This window comes from Drosophila subpulchrella, unplaced genomic scaffold, assembly GCF_014743375.2.
Source record: "Drosophila subpulchrella strain 33 F10 #4 breed RU33 unplaced genomic scaffold, RU_Dsub_v1.1 Primary Assembly Seq30, whole genome shotgun sequence".
In the NCBI taxonomy this organism is placed as follows: Eukaryota; Metazoa; Arthropoda; class Insecta; order Diptera; family Drosophilidae; genus Drosophila; species Drosophila subpulchrella.
The window spans coordinates 1,715,264-1,732,500 of record NW_023665566.1 but is presented as its reverse complement, the minus strand read 5'-3'; positions in this window follow the sequence as shown (position 1 = coordinate 1,732,500).

Genomic DNA, 17,237 nt, shown 5'->3' with positions numbered 1-17,237 from the left:
TGCTCTTCATTCGTAATATCTTCTACTAAGCGCTGTGTTATACAATTTAAAATTCTGGAAGCAACAGGTCTGAAGGAGTTGTATGTAATCATCCGGGATTTTAATTCCATTGATTACTGAAGGTTTTAAGTATTTCTTTAGTGCGCTTAGAAGGGTTGAAGGGGTGTGATCATTTGGAATTGAGTGGCGCACATATCCAGCATGTGGGTGCCCACACGAATAATCGGACAGATCTGAACAAAAAATTTATTGATTCCGATAGGCTGTAGTATGCACATATATTGAATACCTACTGTACCAAGAGTACTTGAAGCAAATACACTGTAACACTTTGTTGCAGTGTTTACATAAACAAAGGTCCGGTCAAAAACCTAAGTGGCCGAAACATGAGTCGATCGGCGCGGTCACAGAAAGTGTAAGTGTCATCATTCTGTTACACACGCAGGCCGCTCAACCGAACTCAAGTACATGCATATTCCCTCGAGCATAATTAAATACACATAATATATATAAGATATACATAGCCGTCTCTGCCGTCCAACTGTGGTCAGCACAGCTACGAGGCTTAGGCTTACTTAGAACCTAAGGAAAAATGTAATATCAGAAACAACTGGACGTTGGTAGCGGCACTAATGCTGCTCCAGATTTAAAATAAAGAATATTACAACAAATCAAAGATGTCTTTACCCGACCTTGACTTTGGTCCAACTGGATCTGGACCTGGATCTAGACCTGGCACAATAAGAAAGACAACAACGGCAACAACGGCAACAACAGCAACAACGGCAACAACGGCAGCAACGGCCACAACGGCAGCAAGGGCAATAACAATAACAACAACAAGAAACGCAGTGAGTAGAGTGTGATGTGTGGCAAACGTAGTTGCGTAGTGAAAAGATTAAAAGCCAAAAAGGCTGAACTACTGAAGCTGCTGAACAGCGGCAATGCAATAAGTTGGAACAACTCGGTAAAACTACGTCCCGATGTTGAACACATAAATAATTTGCTAACAGAACGTAAAATTCAAATCACAGCCACACACACATCCACCTACCATGAAATTCAAAATCTTGCCAAAACTATAAAAAAAACTGCCTCCGCCAGAAAAAATGGAGATTCCCAAGCTGAAGAAGACACGCCCGAATGACTGCGAGGGACCACTGTGTTCACCCCATTGCGAGTACACCTGTGCAGCCAGCACCGGTGCCCCACCAAAGAAGTAACAACCTGTGCAGCCAGAAACGGTGCCCCACCATAGAAGTACAGCCTGTGCAGCCAGCACCGGCACCGTCGGGCGCACCAAGCCAGACCAAGGAAAAGTGAACCGACAGCGCTGCCAAGAGCGCATAATTTTTTTTTCTCTGCACTTACATTAACAAAACTTACGAATCAATTCAAAACTCAAAAATATTTGACAGACCAAGATACATATTAAGAATACCAACCCCAAAGATGGGTTTAATAGACACATTAACAGTGGAATCCACTGCAAATGTTAGAAATAAAGTAGAGTCAAATACCAATGACTTAGAATTAATACATACATTTTAATAATAATTGTTGTTATAATGTGCGCAAATTGTTTCTATAAACTGTATAAATTGCATAATAAATGTCTTAAAAGAAATATATGAGCCAGGCAAATGATCTGGACAAAATTTTAAAAATATATAGCACAAACAATATTAATAGAAAAACAAGGAAGAACGCTATAGTCGAGTACCTCGACTATCAGATACCCGTTACTCAGCAAAAGGGACCAAAGGAAAATGGAGATATGCAAGCAGCAAATGCGCCACCTACCGGCGGTAGACAGATTTAAGCGTTGTGGGCGTTAGAGTGGGTGTGGGAAAGTTTTTTTTTAATCAATCGATAGGTATTGACGAGACCAATACATTTCAGTTAAAATTTTTTATCTAGCACGAAAATTGTGGGCGCCACAGGCTTGGGCGGTTTGTGGGCGTTAGAGTGGGCGTGGCAACCTTTTTTTTAGATCAATCGATAGGTATTCAAGAGAACAATACATTTCAGTTAAAATTTTGTATCTAGCATAAAAATTGTGGGCGCCACAGGCTAGGGCGGTTTGTGGGCGTTAGAGTGGGCGTGGCATATTCGCGTAACAAACTTGCGCTGCGCTCAAGCCTACGGAATCTAAATCTGAAATCCCGTTTCTTTATCTTTGATATTTTCCGAGATATCCGCGTTCATATTTACGATTTTTTGAAGTTTGTGGGCGGTTTGTGGGCGTTAAAGTGGGCGTGACAAACTTTTTTTAGGTCAATCGGTAGGTATTGATTAGAAGAATACATTTCAGTTAAAATTTTTGTTCTAGCATCAAAACTGTAGGAGCCACAGTTTTGGGCGGTTTGTGGGCTTTAGAGTGGGCGTGGCACTCTTCTGAAACAAACTTGCGCTGCGCAGGAATCTCAGGAATCTGCATGCCTAATCCTAGTATTGTAGCTCTTATAGTTTCCGAGATCTCAGCGTTCATACGGACAGACGGACAGACGGACATGGCTTGATCGACTCGGCTAGTGATCCTGATCAAGAATATATATACTTTATGCGGTCGGAAACGCTTCCTTCTGCCTGTTACATACTTTCCGACGAATTTAGTATACCCTTTTACTCTACGAGTAATAATTCTGTAATCAAATTTTAAAATTTAAGAAATGGGATAAAATAAAAATAAATAAATAAAAATATATTAACTAAAAAGGCCTACACTAAAGGCAATTAAAGATGCATATGATAGGGACCCTAATTTTTTAGAATGAATTCTGCAATTAGTTTCAGAAACTTCAGTAAGCATTTATGATTTAGAAAATTTATATAGTGACACATTTAATTTAGATGCTTCTCCACTAATACATTGCACAAGCACCCAAAAGGGAATTGTATTATCCACCATTCCAGGTGTACAAGTTAGATCTGTAGTAGACGAACACCCAATACTAGGTAGTGCAATAGTAATGATGGTCTTTAAGAAATAATTCATATCCATAATATAATGGAATGAAATGAATTATATAAGCAAATAAATAACTTAAAAGTTGACTTTGATAAATCATATAAGTCACTTACTAAAAACCGGCCAATTCAAAAAAATACTATTAAAAAACATGTGGAAATGCTAGTACAATCCCTTCCGTTCTGCAGTAGGGACGCGGTGACATGGCTCAAGGCAAAAAGCTTTTTTGTTTTTTTTTGTACCTAAAACGCTGTGCCGCTGTTGACGTCAGCAGAGCAGTCGGCGCAGCGTAGAAGACTGCCTTCGAAAATGGTCGTGCCATAAAGAGAGGCAAAAATTCGGAGATTTCCCTATCTTTCTTGTCTTATAATCTGCCTGCACTCCGCGCTCGCAGAGACAAATTTCGGCCGGTCCGTTTTTTTTTTTTTGCGTCTCTCCGTTATGTTCGGCTAGCGACTAATATTTCGGCGGAAAATTTTCGTGGAGCTGCGACATGTGAATGCCCTAATATTTCAGGAGAATTATTTTGTATCGAAAAAAAAGTAATAGAGTTTTATAAAAGTAAATTATTTGATTATAGTAAAATTAAGTATTTTGGATTTACTTATAATGTTATATTTACTTATTATACATTTTTATTACAATATAATTTTTTAGTGTAGTTACAGAAAATTAGTCCGTTTAAATTGATTTCAATACTTAAAACATTTTAATATTAACATTTTTAAAAAAATCGTATTGTATTTTTTACTCAAGAAGTAAAAATTATATAGTCGGATATTTTCGTTTTAGAAAGGGTATAAGTGCAGTGGCATGCGCCAACAGAGAAGAGAAAACAAAAGAAATCAAGTAAAGGGGTGAGAAGACTTGTTGCATTCTGTTTGAGTGATTGAAAGGGAAGCATCCATTTTAATCGTGCGCTGCAGAGTTACTTTAATCGTTTAGTTAATATAATAAAGTCAGGTAAGTGCTACATTAAGTTTAAGATGTTGTGCATTGATCTTAGTTTGAAGTACGTAAATTTTGAAGGTATTCAATGGGTTCCGTTAGCCGAAAGTGGATGATGAAATGTTTTGTGCCAATAAAAATCCTGCATAGGGTTAAACACAGCTATAAAAGGTAAATATACAAATAAACAAATGAAACGCATTTTTTAAACATATGTTTTTTTAGGAGCGTTGGCCAAGGATTCAGAGGACCCGGACAAAGGTTTAAGAAAGGCGATGACAAATGTTAAAAATAAGCTTACAAAAAAAACCGAAACAACAATTGTCCATTAGTTGAAAATTTGAGTAATTCTATATAATTAAAATGAATTAAGATTTATTTAAATATGTATGTACTTTAAATTCAATATTTTTTCACTTGGGACGTGTCACTTGCAAGTGATTTCATAAGTGAAAACTCATTGGAAAAATTCTGATTTTCACAAGTGATTTCACGTGGGACGTGTTTTCATTTGAATTTTCACTTGTGAAAAAGCGGACATCCCATACAATTTTCTGAATGGAGCGTCACTTGTTCTTCACTTGTGCAAGAGGACATGTCCCACGGAATTCACAAGGTGATTCACAAGTGAAACTTTTTTTTGGAACTGAAGGATACCGACTATACTTATCACTTCTTTAACAGTTGAAACTGGTGATGAACCGGAATCAACAGAACAAACTGACATTGACCAAATAGAATCAGAAGACCTTACAGAGACAAACCCTAAAATAGAAGAGCAAGATTTAAATAATCTTACTATTCCAGCTGTTTTAATTTCAGATCTGGATAATTCTACAGATTCTGATGATAGTTCAAGCTTAATAGAAAATAAGATAAGCAACAATATCACAATCTAATATTGATTTTATTAATACAGCATCCAAGCCTTTACCAGTTTTCGATGGTAAAGCTGAAAACTTAGCAAGTTTTATTGATGCATTACAAATAATAGAATCAATAAAAGGCGAGCACAGGCAATTAGCAGTTTCCATAATAAAATCAAGCTAAAAGTTGTCTCCAGAAATCTAATCGGCAATGAAACAACAATAACTGAAGTCATTTCATAAAACTGCTAACCAGTACACACAAGAGGTTGAACAGATGACAAATTCTTTAGAAGGTGCATATATAACAGACGGCTTAACACTAGAGTTAGCCAGAAGTTATTCCACTCAGCATGCAGTCAAAGCAATGACTAAAAATGGTACAATCGATAAGGAGAAACTTATCATGCAAGCTGGTACCTTCAATACTATGAAATATGCCAATATAGAGGAAACTATAGAGGCCGTGGTAACTCGAGTCGAGGCCACAACAATAATAATCAAAATAATATCCGAGTAACCAATAGTACATCGGGAAACTCACAAAACCCTTTAGATATTCAACAGTAGAAAATGCAAGGGTTCAGACCGTTAATTTCAGTCAGAACATATTTGTATCATTCAATCATGTGGCTACAGGAAAAGAACTTGTCTTTTTAGTAGAAACAGGTGCAGACATTGCAATAGTTAAAAAGAATTCTGATGTCTTTCATGACATATAAGATAATTATATTATAGACGTAAAAGGAATAAGTCAACAGGTAACCAAATCCAAGGGGTTAACTTCTATTGAGATACAGACCACTAAGTACATAATCCAACACGATTTTCATATCGTGGGTTTACATATCGCTATTCCTTGTGATGGCATATTAGGAATCGATTTTATAAGAAAATACAAAATACAATTAGACCTAATAAATTAAAATTTCCAATTTATGTTCCAATAACATACAGTTCTGGCAACAACTCAATACTTCTGCCAGCAAGATCCCAAGTTATTAGAAATATTCAACTAAATTCAAAAGAAGACAGTGTATTGATTCCAAATCAAGAAATTAAGCATGGTATTTATATAGCAACATCTAAAAACGCTTTCATAAGACTACTCAATACCAAAAATAAAGATCAAGTAGTCAGTACAAATAATTTAGCTTATGAATCATTTTCGAACTACGATGTTTTGACCTCTACTAATAATCTAGAAAATAGAGAAAAATCTGTATTATCTCAACTTTCAAAAAACTTTCCTCCACAATTCAAATCACAGCTTTCAAGTCTATGCACCCAATATAATGATATATCCGGATTTGAAACCGAACCAATAAGCACAAATAATTTTTATAAACAAAAACTGAGATTAAGGATGTGTAACGTGCAACCTTATGTAACACAGTATTGAACACAGATCTGTCCTCGCGGGGCACGCTATAGTATCCGGCTCTAGCTTGTCGGCTTTGGGGGGTGGAGGTCTTGCTAATCCAGATCTGCTACTTGCCTATTATTATTAATCAAGAAATTGAGCGTGCTTGCGACGACATACGAAATTAGATCGCAGACGATGGGGAGAAACCGGGAGAATGTAAGTTAATTCCAGTAGAGAGATAGATTCAACTAAGAGAAGGGAAAAGGAAAAGGAACATTCGGTAAACGAGACGCCGATGTAGTTGCGCCTGTCGCCCGCCCTACCTTAGATCACTGCATTCAATTGTTGATTCGCGTGATCCCTTTTCAATACCTTTACGACCGCATCATCGCCCGCAGAGTCTCAGCGAAATAATTACTCCATGGTTTCGTTTAAATTCATTTTAATAATCCAAATTAAATTTCAGGCCTATGTTGCCAGGGCGGGTTATTCCCTTTTTCCCATTGGGAAAAGACATAAGTGGAATACAATTGCAAATGTCAATAGCCGAAGGGAATAACAGAAGCTATGTACATGGTTGCCCATATTCGACGGACCCATGTTTTTTTTTAAAAAATCAAAGAAAAAAATAAAAATTTGGCGGTTGGCAATCTTATTCATTTAATTTGTTCCAAGTAGATTTGTTTACATCAATTTTTGAATATGATATCTTTCAAATGGCCGCCTCTGGCGTTGATGGCGTATTGTGCCCTTTTTGCAGCATTTTCCATCGTTTTCGCCAACATTTCGGCCGGAATAGCGGCTATTTCTTCACGAATGTTGTCCTTGAGCTCTTCTAGGGTCCTTGGCCTGTTAACGTAAACCTTTGACTTCAAATATCCCCACAAGAAGAAGTCAGGCGGCGTCAAATCGGGCGAACGCGGTGGCCAGTCCAAATCACCACTTTTCGACATCAAACGGCCCGGAAACAATTTCTTCAGAAAATCGATTGTTATGCGACTTGTGTGCGGTGGAGCGCCGTCTTGTTGAAACCAGAACTGCCTCATACGCTTTCGACGAATAATTGGCATCACAAAATTGGTCATCATGTCGCGATAACGCTCCTGGTTGATGGTAACAGCATGGCCATTTTCATTTTGGAAGAAAAACGGCCCAATGACCGTTTTCGAACTAACGCCGCACCAAACTGTGACTTTTTCGTCGTGAAGAGGCACTTCTTGAATTTTCTCAGGATTTTCAGTGGCGTAAATACGGCAATTTTGCTTATTTACGGTCCCATTCAATGTGAAATGGGCTTCATCGGACATGATAATTTTGTTCCAAAATTGATCGTCATCTTCGGCCATTTCGATGACTCTTTGGGCCCATTCCAATCGACGAGGCTTGTCCGTAAGCAACAATCTTTGCGTCAATTGAATTTTGTACGGGAACAAATGCAAATCAACGCGAATAATCCGTTGTAAAGTGGACCGAGCCATGCCCAACTGCTGAGAACGGCGTTTTTGGGATGTTCTTGGGGACATCTCAACACTGGCTCGTACGGCAGCGATATTCTCGTCCGATCGCCTTGGTCGACTTTTATTTGGCCTCTTCGGATTAGAAAGAGCCTCACCAGTCGTAAATTTTTCGTATAAACGCTTAATGGTGTTCTTAGAAGGCGCACTTTTCACATTTTTTAATTTTTTAAAAGCACGTTGAGTTTTCACAATTGACTTGTTCTGTTGAATGTAAATTTCAACTATTTCAGAGTGCTCGCGTGGCGTGCATTGTTCCATGGTAAAAATCTGCTTGGACTGACGCTTCAAACGCGGTATGTCATTAAGCGATCTGGCATCTCTGTCAAAAGTTATGGCGTCGTCAGATGGGTCCGTCGAATATGGGCAACCCTGTATACTATCGATGTCTAATTACCCAAAAAAATCCAATAGTTTGTCTCCATAAACAGATATAATTACTAGGTACGGATAGTATGAGGTAATCTTAAGTTTTAATAAGGGGTCTTAACATATATAAAATGTAGAGAAATTTCATTGTTGATTCCATAGATAAGTTTTTACTCTACAAAGGAAATATCTTCTATTATTTGGGTTCTAAATGTTGTTCTTGTTTTTCCTCAGTGTATTCACAGCTTAATTTTATTTATTTTTTTATATTTTTTTACAGTACCTCTACAAATGAATCGCGTTCGGCTTTAGGATCATATAAATCTCCAATTTAATCAGCTTTTAAGGGTGTGCATGTTCTCTTTTACTTTTGTTTGACCATTTTTATTAAACATTGAATTCGAATGCCGAGTATAAATTACCCAAAAATATAAAATTTTGTATTAACTCACTTGGTGTATTCTCCACGACGAAAGATCGATCTCCCGAGCGGTGACTGTAAAAGAATAGCGACTCTGGTTCGCAAAGGGTTAAATAAATACAGAGCATTCATATGTTTTAGTCAACCAACTATTTTCTTAACTAATAATTCCTAAAACCGAACCCGTTACATGATTAAATTTTTTTTTTTCTTTCGTTCGGTTCTATCTACGCCTATATTTTCAGTTCCTAAAATTATTTTATCTTACTTAATATATTATTTTATTTAATTTCCAACTTTTCTCTCAGTGCGTCATTCTGTGCATATTTGGTGACTCTGGCCGATCTAGCACTTATTTGGGGTGGGTTAAATGTTAAGGAAATTCTAACATTGTGGGAATTTGTATGCCCTTACATTAATTATAAAAAATCGAATCAAGGAACTAAGCGTCGAAGCGCGGCTGTTCTCCATTCACTAGTGTATCGACAATGGGCAAACCTCGGCTGCGGATTTACTTTCTGGCTCTCCCTAACCCCGTTGGAAAATTTCCAATGTGCACGTGATCGAACCCTAAAATTCGTGTTTTGGCCTATTTAAACACTGGCCGACTTGTCTGGAATCCTGAGGTACTACATTTTTCTCTATCGAGCTATTGCTGCTCTCGGTTGTTGCCTATTTAATTGCTGCTGCTCAGTTAATCGCCGAGGGAGAGCCGCTGAAGCGGTTACCAATGGAGCTGCTTTTCTGTCCGCTAAGATTAAATGAACGCTGTGGGGACTCTAGATCGCGATGGGAAACTGCTGGTGCTTGGTTGACTATGGAGGGTGCTCCTGGGGACGCGGTGGGCGGCCGCGTGGCTCCAAACACGGCTGCCAGGGGGTGCTTCCGTGGACACTGTGGGCGTCCGCGTGACTCCAAACACGGCTGCCAGGGGGTGCTCCCGTGGACACTACGGGGATCCGTCGATCTTCAGGCGACTTTTCAGGGCGCGTCCCTCGATGCCCGTGCTGCCCAGCACTTGCGGCAGCTGCGGGTGAACGATGCGGCTCGCTAATCCACTAGGATTGAAGAAAATCTGCAAGACGAACGCCGTCAGAAACCCGCTTAAGCTCGGTTATCATTTTTCAGCTTACCTAGGCAACCGCCAACATGCATAAATATTCATCGCGATGGGAAACTGCTGGTGCTTGGTTGACTATGGAGGGTGCTCCTGGGGACGCGGTGGGCGGCCGCGTGGCTCCAAACACGGCTGCCAGGGGGTGCTTCCGTGGACACTGTGGGCGGCCGCGTGACTCCAAACACGGCTGCCAGGGGGTGCTCCCGTGGACACTATGGGGATCCGTCGATCTTCAGGCGACTTTTCAGGGCGCGTCCCTCGATGCCCGTGCTGCCCAGCACTTGCGGCAGCTGCGGGTGAACGATGCGGCTCGCTAATCCACTAGGATTGAAGAAAATCTGCGAGACGAACGCCGTCAGAAACCCGCTTAAGCTCGGTTATCATTTTTCAGCTTACCTAGGCAACCGCCAACATGCATAAATATTCAACTCGATTTTCAGAACACTTATTTGTATGGTTTTTCGGACTTAGTGGGCCGCACGCGAATTATACGCGTGTGATCGCTTTGAATACTATAAAGGAAAAGAACGTGTCCGGAATTCGGATGTGGGTCTGTAAAGTTGGCCGCGGTGCGAAAGCCGAGCTTTGTATTGCGACTCTGTTACAGCTGATTTATGCCAGCTGATCTAATGCAACTGCAGCTGTGGTCCACTGATTTGGTAACGCAAAGCTAAGTGCATATGTACCTATGTATTTATAGAGCCTACTTTAAGGCTGACTCTATGCATACGTGCTCGCACAAACGCTTCAGGCGCTGTTACAAAAAACCCCCCGCCAAAATCCAGCTAGGGTATTTGCACCAGATACCCTAAATGGATACCGCCTAAAGCTAGGTCACTGTCGGATATCCTTAGCATGATAAGTGCCTAACAACCGACCCTGTGGATCTTCCAATTCGCAATAGCAGTTACCAAACTTCTTGCGCACCCGGGCCTTGACAAATGAAGGGCCGAACTTGGCATTGTATCCAGATTGGAAGCAACTCTGCTTAAAATTACGTCGAAACACCTCTTGACCGGCTTTGAAAGATACTACCTTCGACCGAAGGTTGTATCGCTTCTCATTTTCCTCATGCATCTTCTGCATACGTTTCTTAGCTTCAGTATGAACAATCTCGAAAGAGTCCGGACGGTTAAACATTACGGAACGATCATCGAGCAAGTTAAGCTTTCTAAGCAGAGAATATGTTGCACCCGATGTGACCATATGTTGACCATAGACCATGTAGTAAGGTGACGTTCCGATACTGGGATGCATCGAGGAACGCAAAGCGCAACTAATCCTACTCAAATTTTCGTCCCAGTCCTTTTGGTCAGAACGTACATAAGCCCTGATTCCTGAGATGACAGAGCGATTAACGCGTTCCGAAGCGTTAGCTTGAGGGGCATGCACAGCTGTTAATAGTGCGTTACTCCGTACTGTTCCATTAACTTTATAAAACCTACAGCACGAAACTGGGAGCCGTTATCTGAAACAATGGACTCTGGCACCCCGTATGTCATAAAAAGTTCACTCTCGAGATAGTTTACTACTACAGCAGTATTTATTTTTTTTACAGGCTTCAGGAATACATATTTCGAGAAGTGATCGAGCACTATAAAAATGCCAATTCATCCGCTTCGAGAGCGCGGATAGGGCCCGAGGATATCAATAAAAAGTCGCTGGAAGAACCGTTGTGTTTCCGGAGCTTTTCCTAACGGCGGACGCAGAGAACAATTCGGTGACTTGGTGGATTTGCACACTTCGCAAGCATTTACATACGCTTTTACGTCTTTTACTAATCCGGGCCAATAGTAGTAACGCCTAAGCCTCTCGATAGTCTTATGTATCCCGCCGTGCGAGCATAAAGGACTGTCATGAGCGCGAACAAGGACTTCTGGGATCATTTCTTTGGGTACCCATAGCTTCCATGCATACTCATCATGAAGGGTTTCTCCCGTCAAATGTTCTGCCTTCCTATATAAATACCCATTATCGACTTTCAAATCAGGGAAATTGGCCTCGATAGCTCTAACACTATCGACTAATCCCTCGTAACCGGCACACTTGAAATGATTAGAGTTTACATCGACAAGAAGCCCATCTTGTAAATCTATAGCAGCAAGCTCGTCTTCGTTGACTCTAGAAAGTGAATCGGGAACCACGTTCACAGAACCTTTGCGGTGATCGATACGGAACTTGAAAGGTCTTAAAGCTATCGCCCATCGACCCAGTCGAGAATTTAAGTCGCGATTGGCCATAAGCCACTTAAGAGAAGCGTGATCGGTGACAATTTGGAAGCTGTGACCTTCGACGTACCCTCGTAAATGTTTAAGAGCAACAATCGCAGCCAAACACTCTTGTTTCGTGACAGTATAGTTTCGTTGAGCCTTGTTCAACTTTTTCGTCACGAAAGCAATCGGACGCTCGTCTCCTTCTTCAGAAACCTGAACCAAAACTGCTCCTACTCCGCTCTTGCTGGCATCACAATGTATCGCGAAAGGCCTTGAAAAATCTGGATTGCTCAGTACAGGCGCTTCTGTTAAACACTTCTTTAATTCTTGAAAAGCCTTTATTGCATCAGGGGTTGAGCTAAATTTACGCTTTGTCGTCATCAGGTCTGTTAAAGGGGCCGACAGAGCTGCAAAATTTGGAACGAACTTTCTATACCAGCCACAGAGTCCCATAAAGCTTCTTAGACCGCGGAGGGTTTTCGGAATCGGAAAATCTGTGATAGCCGCCACTTTCTCCGGATCTGTGCATATTCCGCCATCACCAATGATGTGGCCTAAGTACCGTACACGTCTCTTGCAAAAATGGCTTTTGCTAACGTTGATTGTTAAGCCTGCCCTTTTGATGCGCACAGCTACCTTTCTGAGCACCTCCAAATGAGTCTCGAAACTTGTCGAAACCACCAGTAGGTCGTCTAAATAAACGAAAACTTCATTCCGGTAATGCGGCGGTACCACCTTGACCATCAGTCTAGACATCGCATTGCAAAGGCCGAATGGCATCACCTTGAATTGGTAAAGCGGCCTACCGGGAACAGTAAAGGCACCTGCCAATAGGCATCCTTCAAATCTAAACTAGTAATGAACTCTGCCTTGGGAAGTCGACTCAAAATCCCGTTTATCTGAGGCAAGGGGTAAGCGTCTTTTTCTGTGAAGCTGTTTACCTTTCGGCAGTCAAGACAAATTCGGATTTTACCAGGCTTGTTTACCATCACTATTGGCGAAGACCAAGCACTTTGCGACTCCTCTATAACGCCTAACTGTAACATTCTAACTATTTCGGTATACATAGCCTTTTCTACGGCCGGCGAAACCGAAAAATGACGTTGTTTTATGGGTTTTGCACTACCCACGTCTATTGAGTGTGTGATTAAATTAGTCTTCCCAAGACCTTCCTCCGTGAAAGATGGAAAACAATTGATAACTTCCGAAAGTTTTTTCCTCTGGTCTTCGGATAAAACATGGGTATCGGCACTACTGCTGTCACTGGCTTCAACTCCAGCTAACTCTACTTCCTCTATCGCTAAACTTTTGGGAAGAAGGTCGTAGTGCTTCCAGAAGTCTATCCCCAGGTATAAGTCGTGTTTCAGCGAAGGCACAATGTAAATAGGTAACCATTTCTTAACATTTGCATGTTCTATCTCAACCTTGATCCGCCCTATTATACGCTGAGGACTTCCATCAGCCGTCACAGCATTCCTTTCCATCGCCCTAAAAGGCACATTCCCTGCCTCTACTTCGACTGCTAAGCTGCCCCCTATACAACTAATAGACGCCCCTGAATCGAGTAAGCCATACACAGTACGATCCAACAGACGAACTGGAATAAATGGTCGAGGATCTCGAGCTGCATAAGGATTAGCACAAATGTATTCTAGGCCGAGCTCGCAACGTTTCACGGTTTGCCAGAAGGTTTTCATACGCCTTGCACTAGGCGTTTTGCGCTTTTGTAAGTCATGTAAATAATTGATTTTGTGAACAGCTTGTGTTCTTCCTAATTTATGAATTTTGTGATGGAGCAGAGAACTATTATTACTAACTAATGCATCTAAAGAAATGGGATTATCGACTTTAAGCGCCGCCCTTCTTACTCCACCGTTGCCACTTGATTTCGTAAGGAACTCGAAGGCGTCTGTACACAACTTGGCTTATATGTGTTCGGGGCTCCACAGCCATAACAGAAAACTCTCCTCTCGGACAAACAGTCCTGGTATCTATGGCCCTCTTTCCGACAGTTCCAATACACAAGTGAAAACGCCTCTATTTCTAAATCTGTCTCTGCTTCTTGCTCGCTTCGTTCCTTAGGGTCTTGAATTATTTCTGAGATCTCTCGCCTGAATGGGCTGGCTTTTGCATACCCATGTATCTTCTTGACTTCATCCAAGAAGACCTCGCGTCTTCTACAGGTTTCTCTCAGCTCTTGAACCGTTCTGATCTCTACGTTAAGAATTTCATGCCTAATCTTCTTTAGGACTCGTACAAGCCTTCGAGCAGGACAAGGAACTTCTAATTGATCCACCAATCCCGATATGCTATCGTAAAAGCTGTCGAAAGTTTCATTGGTCTTCTGCTTTCTATTTATAATGAGCTCTTCAACATCTACATCGTCCCTTTCCTCCCGAAACACAACATATCCCATTGTACTCTGCTGACGGACTTGTGGTAGCGCCAATAGAACTCGTAGGCTTTACCTTCGAAAAGAACACTGGCATTTCTGCACAGTATTGCGAAGTTTCCCTCTAATGTCTGGTGTGTAAGTGCCTCAACTCTATATATAAAGTTGTCCACTGACACTCCGACTCCCGAATACTTTAACTCCCACCCATTCAGGATCTGAACAACCTTATCCGGCCGGTTGTTCAAGTCAGATCCAATGCTCCTATGAGATATGGGTGATCCAGCATTGTTTACTGCTGCGTTATCGTTTCGATTGTTTAAATTCCTCTCGTAAGGTCTATTTTGACCTTCCGTAGCGCGTGATGGCGAAGTAGGTCTTATTTCGCTATTAGCATTTTCAATTGCTGGGGTTGCGGTCAATCGTCGGAAACTTTCTTCTACCGAACTCTGAACTAACTCTACTAGTTTATCTGAAAGAGTCGTGAGCAATCTCCGCTCCATATGTAACCAACTACTCGTCCCCTCAAAATGGGGTTGGCTTGTCTCACTTCTCTCTCTCTCTTTACTTTTACTACTCCGGGCCTTCTCTGCGGCTGAGGGTTGGATCAGACCCTCTTCCAAGATCAGACCTTTAGCACACGTTTGTGGCCCAGCTGGCCTACAAGGCACTAGGCAAACGGGACAGTTTTTGCTTCCCTTGAAGTGACTCTCAATACATTTCTTGTGATACTCGTGTTGACATGAAATAATATACGAGTCCGCTGCAACTCTTACTTCCCTCTCGCACAACGGGCACACTGGTGCCGAAGCGCCCACTGGAGAATGCATCATTTTAGAAAAGAGCAACTGACGATCGAATAAAGACAACACTATAAATTGATGCTAAACGCGTACTTTAACTAAAGCGAAAAAGATAACTGATCAATAATCAAAAGATACTGATTGAACTCTGCGCTAGATGTCCAGCGTGTCGAAAGGTATGAATATTTAAGGTTTACCGAAATTCTCTTCGTTGAGATTTAGAATTGAGGAGTTTTAGTATGATAGTAAAAGATGATTGAAGATAGTTTGAAGATAATCTATTGAATTATTCCGGACAGAACGCTGTTTACAATAAACACTGTCTGCATTCAGGCTTTCTTCAAATCAAGAAAACTTCATGCAAAAGTAAACAAAAAAAATTTAACATCTTTCCTCAACTTCGACTGCTAAGCTGCCCCCTATACAACTAATAGACGCCCCTGAATCGAGTAAGCCATACACAGTACGATCCAACAGACGAACTGGAATAAATGGTCGAGGATCTCGAGCTGCATAAGGATTAGCACAAATGTATTCTAGGCCGAGCTCGCAACGTTTCACGGTTTGCCAGAAGGTTTTCATACGCCTTGCACTACGCGTTTTGCGCTTTTGTAAGTCATGTAAATAATTGATTTTGTGAACAGCTTGTGTTCTTCCTAATTTATGAATTTTGTGATGGAGCAGAGAACTATTATTACTAACTAATGCATCTAAAGAAATGGGATTATCGACTTTAAGCGCCGCCCTTCTTACTCCACCGTTGCCACTTGATTTCGTAAGGCACTCGAAGGCGTCTGTACACAACTTGGCTTATATGTGTTCGGGGCTCCACAGCCATAACAGAAAACTCTCCTCTCGGACAAACAGTCCTGGTATCTATGGCCCTCTTTCCGACAGTTCCAATACACAAGTGAAAACGCCTCTATTTCTAAATCTGTCTCTGCTTCTTGCTCGCTTCGTTCCTTAGGGTCTTGAATTATTTCTGAGATCTCTCGCCTGAATGGGCTGGCTTTTGCATACCCATGTATCTTCTTGACTTCATCCAAGAAGACCTCGCGTCTTCTACAGGTTTCTCTCAGCTCTTGAACCGTTCTGATCTCTACGTTAAGAATTTCATGCCTAATCTCTGGGCGTAAATTATTCTTTAGGACTCGTACAAGCCTTCGAGCAGGACAAGGAACTTCTAATTGATCCACCAATCCCGATATGCTATCGTAAAAGCTGTCGAAAGTTTCATTGGTCTTCTGCTTTCTATTTCTAATGAGCTCTTCAACATCTACATCGTCCCTTTCCTCCCGAAATTGTGTACGTAAGGCGAAACACAACATATCCCATTGTATTCTGCTGACGGACTTGTGGTAGCGCCAATAGAACTCGTAGGCTTTACCTTCGAAAAGAACACTGGCATTTCTGCACAGTATTGCGAAGTTTCCCTCTAATGTCTGGTGTGTAAGTGCCTCAACTCTATATATAAAGTTGTCCACTGACACTCCGACTCCCGAATACTTTAACTCCCACCCATTCAGGATCTGAACAACCTTATCCGGCCGGTTGTTCAAGTCAGATCCAATGCTCCTATGAGATATGGGTGATCCAGCATTGTTTACTGCTGCGTTATCGTTTCGATTGTTTAAATTCCTCTCGTAAGGTCTATTTTGACCTTCCGTAGCGCGTGATGGCGAAGTAGGTCTTATTTCGCTATTAGCATTTTCAATTGCTGGGGTTGCGGTCAATCGTCGGAAACTTTCTTCTACCGAACTCTGAACTAACTCTACTAGTTTATCTGAAAGAGTCGTGAGCAATCTCCGCTCCATATGTAACCAACTACTCGTCCCCTCAAAATGGGGTTGGCTTGTCTCACTTCTCTCTCTCTCTTTACTTTTACTACTCCGGGCCTTCTCTGCGGCTGAGGGTTGGATCAGACCCTCTTCCAAGATCAGACCTTTAGCACACGTTTGTGGCCCAGCTGGCCTACAAGGCACTAGGCAAACGGGACAGTTTTTGCTTCCCTTGAAGTGACTCTCAATACATTTCTTGTGATACTCGTGTTGACATGAAATAATATACGAGTCCGCTGCAACTCTTACTTCCCTCTCGCACAACGGGCACACTGGTGCCGAAGCGCCCACTGGAGAATGCATCATTTTAGAAAAGAGCAACTGACGATCGAATAAAGACAACACTATAAATTGATGCTAAACGCGTACTTTAACTAAAGCGAAAAAGATAACTGATCAATAATCAAAAGATACTGATT